Here is a 10,926-nt window from a genome sequence, read left to right on the forward strand (position 1 = left end):
ACTGAGCCTCAGAACCTCGGAGTGACTGAAAAACTGTTGCGCTGTCCATAGTCTCGTCCATACAAGGCGTCTGTACAACATACATAATTATATCATTCGCAAGAATTTAACACATGATCCTAAAACCCTCGATTGACAAGCCACCACTGATAGCACCAAATCACAACAACAGTCACCTCGGGGTGCTTTATATTATAAGGTAAAGACCCTACAATAATACAGGGAAATACACAACAATAGATGAGCAAGCGCTTGGCAACAGTGGGAAAGAAAAAAACCCTTTTAACAGGAAGAAACCATCAGAAGAACCAGGCTCAGGGAGGGGCAGCCATCCACCGGTTTGGTGTAAGGGAAGGAAGACGGGACAAAAGACACATCTAGATGCTGTAAAACGGATACCCATGACGTGTTGCTTTGATATGGCATATGTGGGATATGTTATTACAGGTCAGCAAAAGCAATGGCACAATTTAGTGAGAGGAAATACTAATTTCCATACAACATAACAGTCACATCAGGGTCATCCGCTGGCTCCACATTAGTTGGTTCATTAGAAAGCAGTCAAAAAGTGCTTAATGTTAGGGTTATCTGGAGGTAAATGAAAATAAAATGTAATTAGAATGGGTGTAGAACGAGGGGGAAATGGAGATTTAAAAAGGAAGTAGAGGGTGACATGCTAAGTGACCTGTTATGAAGGCACCTGTTATTAACTTGTGAGAGTAACAGGGGAAATAAGGAGCAGTAAAGGAAATACAGGCGTGGTAGAATTTAATCAGCAGTCAATCACTGATTTTGAGGTTAATTATCTATAATGGGTATGCTAAAAGGTCACACAGTTATGTCTTCATGCAAGCAAAAGTTCATTTTTTTTACAACAGAAGATATTACAGTATCTCGGTTTGTGGAGAGCCTTTTGATAAACTGCTATGTTAAGAAATAAACGCTTTAGCTTTCTGTATTGTTGTGTGTTGTGTTTTCTCATTCTGGTTAATCTTGGCATTATGAAACTCTGAGTGTGAGCATATTTGCGCAAATGAACACACATGATTGCGTTGTCCCCGGTGTAAGGGTGCTTCTCTGTGCATCTGTCTGACAGGGGCAAAGAGAAGCAGCTGTGAGGAGCCTGCAAGCTTCCCCAAAGGTGCCCCTCACCTGTGTCACCTCTGCCTGCCAGCGCCATCAAGGTGCGTCAGTCTTACTGCTCTGGCACCTTTTCACCTGTGGCACTATTCCTCGCTGGCTAGCACACTGCTATTCTCACCCACTGCTGCCCTCCTTGTTTCTCAAGGCGTCTGTCACTCACCTGTCATTTCTTTCATCAACTCCTGGTTTCCACCTTCTTGCAACAGCCCCAACGAAGGCGGAAAAGGAACCATCGGAGCGAAAATGGTGACCACTTTGTCCCAGTTCTAGGCTTTGCTGCTTCAAAGAGTGACACATCACGGAGGTGGTGACTGACAGCCACTTCACACTACAGCACATTTCTCCGTGGAAGCACTGGAGCCTGGAAAATTGACAAGTTAAAGATTTGACATTCTTGAAGATATATATATATATTGGAATGGTTACATGTAGTAGGAGAGAATGATGAGGTAAAGAACAAACAGTTTACATTTCAGTCCTGAACTGAGTTGACCCTGACACTATTAAAGTTAAACAGACATATGTTGGTACATTGACTGAGCTTGTGCTTCTACTATTCACAAAACAAAAAAATTCATTTTAAAAATTAGAAAAAAGAAACACTGCTGAATAAAACATCTGGAAAAACAACAAATTTTTTCCTGACAAGAGTAATCATTCTTGCTGCACGTCTTTGGTGTTTGTTCTTTCAAAATAAGTACAAAATAAAAAGAAGATAGTGAAGGCTTTTTGTTGGAAAACATATTATGGCGGCAATATTTCCCTGATTTAGTTCATATCTTGTTTGTTGTTTGAAAAGAAAAAAGGTTTAGTAATGTTTAATGTTAAAAAATTAAAAAAAATCTATACTTAAAATCTAATAAATACTTAATCTCCCTAATACTTTCACACATGTATTTCTTATACCCCTTCCGGCTGTGAGCAGGAGCCTTACTTTCTGTAAATTTGTAGGTAGCTGGAGGGTTTCTGACCTGCCTTTCTGCTCTGAGGATAATGATTGACGCGAGGCTACCCCAAAGGTCAAAAACAGCACCAGTAACAAATTTGCCTTCACCAAGCATACCACACACTGACAGTGTTGCTCAAATTCCAGTCCCAGTGCTGTGTGTAGAAAAACCTCATAGGTTACTTCTTGATTGAGAGGCTGAAGACTAACATCTCTCCAGGCAAGGAAAGGAAGGAGGGGATAATGACAATAAGATATCTTATTTTTCTTCTTACGGAGTTTCCTCTGCAAGGCAGCTCTCACACGAGCAAGGAAGAGGCTCTTGCAGTGGTATTATTGGAATAGTGCTAAAAAAAAAATCAGTTTTTGAAACTATTTGCCACAAAATCCAACCTTGTTACGGCCATACAGTGATGTTTTTTTATTTCACTTTTTTGCCCAAGATTCAAGCACATGCAAGAAAGAACAAAGTAAAATAGATTTTTTTTAAAGAGCCCTTGGCTGTGGCCCAAACTCTGACCATATCAGTTGGGCTTTGCTGCCACGTGGCATATGGTACAAGACAAACTGTCAGGCTTTTTCCCTCCTGCCTGTGCTTGCTTAGAGATGACAGGAGCAAGAGGACGTTTGTGTCTGAGCAGCAGGCATCAGGCAGGCTTAGCGGTGATTTGGGGGGAAAAGGGGAGAAAAGCAGAGCATCTTGCTGTGGTGAGCAGTGATGTGTCTGCATGACTGAGTGTGTGTGTGCGGGGGGGGGGGGGGGGGGGGGGGGGCTACACAGTAGCTGCGGGGGACAGCACGGTGCCTGCGATTGTGAGGAAACTGCAAATTGATCAAATTGTGGAGGCAAGACTTTGGGCCTATTATCTGGGTCATGTCAATGTCTCTCTGGTCTCCAGTTGGTTCACAGGGCCAAGTGAGTGTGTATGTTTGTGTGTAAAGAGCCGAAGCTTGAAGAGCCAAAAATTGAGCTTTTGTATGTGTGTGTCTAGTCAAACCTCCGTGCGCATGCTGTTTGCACAATGACTCTCCACCAAATAGATTTAACAAACACCAAACACAGTGTCCATTAGCACTTGAGTGATATTTCTGAAACTTTTTGTGGGTGAATTTGAGGTCAAATCCTGTATTTGCAGAAGTTTAACCCTTGTTAAGGTTGCACCTTACACTACTCCAGAATTTGGGCCCTAAAATGGAAACTTTTGGAAAAGCCCTAAACCAGTTTTAAAAGGATGGAGCTGTGTTTTAGTCCAGACGGTCAGACCTGACATTTAGATACGATGGTGCAGACGATATGCTGGTCGGGTGTTAACAGTCACAAAAATTAAACATTAAACAATTAAACATTATAGCCAAGTCAGTATATAACTGGAAACTCCTGACCCATTGCCACAGTGACAGATTACACTTACATTTTTCTGCTAACATTTTCATCAGTCCCACCAACGAAATCTCTGGACTTAGTTGCTATTCTTAGTCTACAGTATTTTATACAAGTAATACAGACACATGTGCAGTGCAAGTAAATATGTATTTGTCTTTCTAGACGTTGCTTCTGAACTGCATTAAAACATCTTTCTGGATAGGGACCAATTTCTTTGTGTTGCAAAAACAAAATGTATTAGTATAGCCAGAAGCAACTGCTGATTCTTTCTAAACTCAGGAGTTTCTTCAACATTTGTTGTCTGGTTTTCATTGCCAAATTCAGACACTTTTCGAGGGACGAGTTGCCATTTTCTTATATGCAATCCGACATGCACGAGTCACATTGTTCGCCTATCAACAGTGATCACAGGTCAACCCTCTATCAGAGCTGACTTGAACAGAGCATATCATGACTATTAGCTTAGCATGGTGCGTGATCTCCCTCTTTCTTGTTGCTGAGGGTGCTGTCCTATGCAGTTTAGGGACACATGCATGAGGGAGGGCGTCATCATCACTTGTCATCATGCTTCTGTCATAGTCCCTGGAGTTTCAGTGGCTCCCTGCGGTCCCTTGCCACTCTGCCTGGCTGCAGACAGCTGGTTACCAGAGCCATTGCCTTGCTGCCACATGTTTGGGTGTATCTTATATGCTGGTATGAAGTCCAGTCCTGGGAAAATGTATGCAACATTGTTTTTGTATAAATCATTGTATGTGTTTGTACATTATGGGTGTTCTATGTTCACACCAGCTAATATCAAACAGGTGTGATGGAAGCAGCTCCGAGCACAGAGACTGAACAACTCAATTCCTTGTAAATCAGCAGTGCTGATATTAGCTGTTGAAGGCTAAATGGCCATTATGAATCCTCAACACCCTGACACGTTATGACCTGCCTGCTCTAGTGAGGTATGTTGCACTGTGTGTGGGAAACACATGCACACATATGAATGCATAGAGCCTCGCTGCTCTGTGTGTGGGCCATGTTTGCCACCACTTAGTGACAGGTCAGACTCCTATAGTGTGATCAAACAGCAGCCACAAGTCTCTAGAATTCCCACAACACTCTGCCTGGTGGAGAGTGGACAATAAAAACAAGAGTGGCGGGCTTTCATCACAGGCTTTACCAAAGCCTATCCTATTTTTGTTCCCTTATGTGGAATAACTTTTTGAAGATTAGCTAAATAAATATGAGCAGTGGCTCAAAATTGCACACACAGTGTAGTCTGTGCATGTTTTACACTCCCTGAATGTTGATAAATGCAATAAAAGCAACAATTTGACTTTCAAAATAGGTCACAGGTTTTGCTATCATTTCCATTCTTTATTATATTCACCAATGTGGCTGCTGAGATGTGAGATGCGATGTTTGAAAGTCAGGGCAACAAACACAAAACACTCAAATGATCAAAACACGTGTAAATACCACAACACTTTTGCCAGATAATCGAACACAGTGCACAGGGAGGTAAACCTAAAAGTAAGGGCATAAAAAAATAGTCCACTGTGCAGAAAAAAAGCTGTGTACTTAACTACAGTATTTTAGTTGCCAATCACCATTTTGAATACAATATTATTAACATAGGTTCTGGAAAAGAAACACAATAAGATGATCACGTCATGAAAACATCCTCTCATGCTGCTCTTCTTCTGTATTCTCACTGTGATACAGAGATGAGCCTGCAAGAACATCATATGATTGCAGCAGCTGTGGTGATCCCACAAGTGGCACAAAGGGAAGTCGGGACCACGGACCATACTCTTGACCATATGAAGGCCGCGTGCTCTATGGCCTAAATCAGCACTGACAATTTGCCAGTGTGGGTTTTTTTTCTTGTCTGTGTTGGCACTTTAGGGGGATCTTTTCACAGTGGGAACAAATCAGCATGAAATGGCATAGAAAAAGATTGAAATCTTCTTAAATGGTGCATGTTTTGTGTGACGATTATAAAGAGACACAACTGCCTTGCAGCAGCACATCGGCTGCCCCCATAAAGAGATGGTGCCGATGTCTTTCAGTGGCCCCTTAGTCCCCTCATTTCCGGTGCCCTTGAGAGCGAGGTACTTAGAGCCCGTTGACGTTACATCGTTGTATGTCTAGCACTCAAGTGCGAGGGGCAGATGTATTCTGATTTAGGCAACCGCTGCTGATTAGTGCTATAAAACTTGAGGCTAAACAGGAAAACGGCCAGTCAGCCAAGAGGTATTGTAGTAAGGAAGGGGCCCTATCTGTAGCGCTATCAGCCACAGCCCCTGTCTTACACTAATGGAATTGTCCTCCACCCCGGGCTGTGTATTACCATAGATCTATGGGATAGTCTCAATCCAACAGGAGAGCTCGTGATTTAATTAGGGGCCCCTTTCTGACTCACTTACAACACAACAACATCAAGACAGGGAAGTTCAGACACATGGCAAATAAATAAACTAGGGGCTCCTTCACATCAGTGTGCGTGTGTGTGTGTGTTGCGGTATATGACCAGGCTGATTATTCAAATAAGACATGCCTTTCAATACACACACTAAAATGTAGTTGATGGTAGCCCTGTCGGTCCTTAGTCTGTACTGGATATCTTTTATTTGGACCCATTTAAGGCATTACATATAATATAGTTTGAAATTTAAATTGAGTTTTAGTTTCACTTATTGTTACTAAGCTAATTTGAATTTAGTTGTTTGGCCCTAAATGGACGGAAAAAAATGGAGAGCTTATAAATGGGAGGAAAACATTTTCAAGTCTCCGTATGATCTACTGCTCTAGTATGTAAGTGACCCTGTGACTTTTATAAATACGCCGCAGTTATAAAACAAGTCTTTCTTCTTTTCTGGCATTGTTTCCAGCTGGCAGATCACCAAGGGTGAGTGACAACTTCCAAAACAATAGGCTACAGACAATGACATAATGTAATTTAATCCTTTCCACTTGGAATCGATTGTTACACCTTAGGGTGCAACATTTTTAAGATTATGTTGTTTTATCCAGGAGTTTAATCTATTATTTTTTGAAGAAGCAGCACATTTTTGCTCATTCTCTCATTGACTGCAACAAAGCAGTAACCACAACCTAGCTGTCAGCAGAATTTGGACCGCATTTGGACCAGCTTTATTACATCATGGGTGTGAAAAGATATGGATTTGTGAAGACTTTAAAAATCAATGCCTTTTTTCTGTCATTTGCTCTTAGCCTTTATTCACATTTCACGACAGACTTATAGAGAGAATCGACTTGTGTAATTTCTGTGTTGTTCAAAAAATGTGAGTTTTTTCAACTTTCAAGTAGCAGTATCATATTAGGTTATATAGGCTCCTCACTAAATGATACTTCTGCTCATATAGCCAAAGATTAGGCAGAGAAATACCATTGGTGTATCTGTGTGGGCTGGGCCGGCGGGTAGCCGATGGGCCTCTGGCTCCATGTTATGAGCTCCTGGACTACGGTGCTATTACCTGCACCTAATGAAGTTATAGCAGGGTAGGGGCTACAGGGCAACGACTCCCTGTAGATTGCTGGGTCTGGGTCTGTCATGGCCCACACACACAGAAACACATTCCCACATAGGTGGGAATACACACACACACACACACACACACACACACACACACACACACACACACACACACACACACACACACACACACACACACACACACCTAGACACTTACACAAACACACAAACACACACTTCTTCAATGCATAGTTATGGTGCATGCCTGAAACTAACAATCAAAAGGCCCCTCCCCCTCTTTCATCCTTCTTGTCCTTCTTTCTTAAAATTGGAGACATGGTGCAGATTGATGTCGTATTTGTGCTTTTGGTGTAGACGTAGAACCTGACTGTCTCTATGTCATGGTAAGCACACATTAAGTCCTCTTGGCCACCCTGGAGTCCTCGTTGGCTAACTCTTAAAAAGCCCAGGCAACACAATTATCTTTTATGACCTGCCAGAAAACACTGGCTGTGGGGAGGCTGTGGAGGTCTACATTTCGGCCTTACGGAGGGAGAGACACAAGTTGTCACCTGAGTCCATCTGTCCTTCTGGAGCAGCCCACCAGCGGTGACTTTTGGACTCAAGAGGCCAGATTTACTGACGTGCTGCACCAGCACAGACAGACTTTGTGCATAAGAGGTGGGAAATTTTTGGGAGTTCCAAGGAGCAAAATATAAGGACAAGAATAAGCATGCAATTTACTGTCAACTATGTCGCTATTTAGCACACACACACAAAAAAACATATTTTTTTTTGCATTTGACATTGAAATGAACTGACTGTGCCTGTGTTTAGAAAACAGAACCACTTTTGTAAATCAAAACTAATCAAACCAAAGAGGACTATTTGGGGATTGAGCTCAGATCCTATTTCGCCCTGTTAAGAAAATGTGACCCTAGTGATGAACTTGCTTCACTTAGCTCAGTAGAAATTTCAGTTATAGTCTATTTATTGTCAAATTTTAGTTTTTTAATGCTGCATTTCTTAAAATTTTAGAAGCAGAGGAAGATATTTATGGAGGACTAAATTCTGCATGAGGATCAGTAATTTCATTCAACTATACAAAATTCCCTCCTAAAAAACATCTATTTTATTCATGTTCCAGACATCCACATATCATGATGAATCCTCAACACACATTTACTTGTCAGCACTAGTTTACTTTCAGAGTCAAGTCATGTTGGTTTTTAATTGAAAATAAATAGTTCATTTTCCTATTAAGTTTTGCATCTCTCTGTATCCATCTGTCATCATACATATAGTAAGTACACTACATAAAGTCTAATGAAGGGATTAACAACATGTCCCTGGTATAAGAGTGGACCTATGTTTCTCAATTGAGACAATTGTCTCTGCTATCAGGGCATGCTAAGGGTCAACACTGTAAATCAGTGTACTGGGATTGATCATTATATATATGGGCTTTATCACCCCTAACTAGTGTACAGAGGCAGGAGCAGGAGGCAACCTACAAGAATGACAGCCATCAATTCTTGAAGCCCTCCTCCTTGCTCATCTCATTAAAGGGTAGTACATCAGAAAGAAGGCTGTCAGGAAGCTGTAGAAATAAAACTGGACCATTTAAAAAGCCCACTAAAGGGGCATGATGGGGAAAAAAATAGATTTAAGACTTGATGGTGATTACTTTTCCGGTCATGTTTTTTTTAATTCATTCTTCATTCTTTCAGCTTCATTTTACAATTCTTTCTCAACCCCTTTCCTGCATTCCCTTTCTTTTATCTCCATATGAATCACATGTTCATTGTGCTTTCTCACTCTTTGTACCTTGACCTCAGTGATTCAGGTCCTATCTAATTAAAGACAACACGGTTAGGTCGCGACAACCCCAACCTGAGGCTGCAGAGCTTCTGTAAGAACTCTGAATTATAGCAAGAATTCATCTCTCCATCAGAGAGCTAAATGTGATTGGATTGCTCATGTCAAAGAATGACAGCAAATTCATGCTGAGGCAAGCCTTCTGACTATGTGTTCAAAACTTAATAAAGGATGATTCAGTTTACATTCAGTTTGTAAATCATGAATGCTAGCAATCATTATTTCCTGTTGAGTTATGATAACCCGTTTATAGGATGCGACAATTGACTCTGTTATTAATTTGTGCCGGATATTATACTTATTATAGTGAGTTCTCAGAAAACGAAGCACAATCTGCACGTTGATTGCAGAATGCTGAATGTAGCCTGTATTTACCGCTCATTCACAGGGGTATTGGAATAGTCTGGACATAAACTCCTTTAAATACTTAACCCCATATTTACTTTTAATAGGTTGCAGCTCTCAGTCCACAAATGCTGCTCTCTGATCATATTGTGTTTATCATGGTCATGATCAGTGAATGCTGCTATGACCTTTTGTTGTTATCCACTGGCGACAATCTTTTCAGATAATATCCCTGAAATCAGGAAAGCTGGGGCCTTCACTGAAGGACCCTTATTGTAGTGATGTGTGCATATGGAGGCCGTAGGACTGCAGGGTAAGAGCCAGTTGCCTGCGTTGGTGTATCTTATGGGACAGGCGGTGTCACACCAGGACCTTAACAGGCCTACTGATCGTCCCTGTAGAGAATAAGGATAAAAGGAAAGTCTGACTCCGACGTGTCCCCAGGCCCCCTGTACAACTGGGGAGCCTGCCTGCAGAAGCTGGTGTGCCTGTTTACCATCTTACCAGGGGTCCCCACAGTCGACGGCAACGCCTCGCCTGCACGGACTAGAAATGTCTTGTGAGTATGGGCAAACGCGCTGTGAAGACAAGAATATGGAAGCTGACAGAAATAAACGCGGGTTGGGGGAGAGGCGAGAGGCAGAAAGGGAAAGGGAGATGCAGCGAGCGGCGGGGGTCCCGAAGTGCTGAAGAGATTGTGATGGCATGGTGGCCAGAGGCCTTTCAGCTGAGTGGGCACTACTACATTTCCTGTCTATGGTTCAGGAGCCGCATGCTGGTGTGTCTGACACACAGAGAAACACCGCCTGCTCACCATCTCTGGCTATGTGCACTAATGTCTGTTGTTTTTTGGTGTTAGCATGGACGTGCATTTACGTATTTAGCGTTCTTGCTTATGTGTACATTAATTGTTACTCGTGATTAGTCTTTAAAACTTCTTAAAATCTTGAAAGCAAGCCACACACAACACACAGCAAGATCAGTGAATGCTTCTCTGACCTTCTGCTACAATCAATTGGCACTTTTCTTTTTCTTTTTCTTTTTTTTAAAGATAATATCCCTATAATCAGGAAAGCTGTGGGCTTCACTTTACAAACTTTTAAATTGATTTCTGGGTGGACATGTAAGACTAGAAGAGATCCATTTCCTTTGCTTTTTAAGATGTTTTCAATTATAGGTGGAAATGGAAGCGCTTCAAGCCAGAGAAATGTCAACACATCCTAGATTAACAAGTTTTTTTCCCAATCCGCTTGGGAATCCATTCCAGTAGCATGCCTCATTTTTAAAGCATTAAGGAAGTTTGCTGCACATCTTGACAGTTCTGTTTTCCTCCCTCGTGCTTTCTTTATTCTTGCACTTTATCTTGTTCTCATCTTTCCCCAGTAACATTTTTTATTCATTCTCTCTCCAAAAACAAACTCTGCTGACAGAGAAATGAAAAATACCAGAACCTAGTGGTAAATACGATTGCACAGATATTCTCATTCTTTAATCCCTTTTCTTCAATCTTCACACTTCTTTTTTATTTAATACTAATATTCAACTTGTTTTCCTTCTCTATAGTACATGTTTTGTTTGTTTCTCTTGCTCCCCTACCTTTCCAGATTTTTCTCTGTACTTCTCACCCACGGTTTGAGAAGGTAGCAGAGGGCAGAGGGTTGGCGCCGGGGTTAGGGAGAGCGTAGCGGCGCTGGGGTGCTGCCGATGCGGTAAAGCGATTCTGATTTGTGCCCACAGCCATCAGTG

The sequence above is a fragment of the Neolamprologus brichardi genome, chromosome 7, assembly GCF_056152115.1.
Source record: "Neolamprologus brichardi isolate AB-2024 chromosome 7, ASM5615211v1, whole genome shotgun sequence".
NCBI classification, from domain to species: Eukaryota; Metazoa; Chordata; class Actinopteri; order Cichliformes; family Cichlidae; genus Neolamprologus; species Neolamprologus brichardi.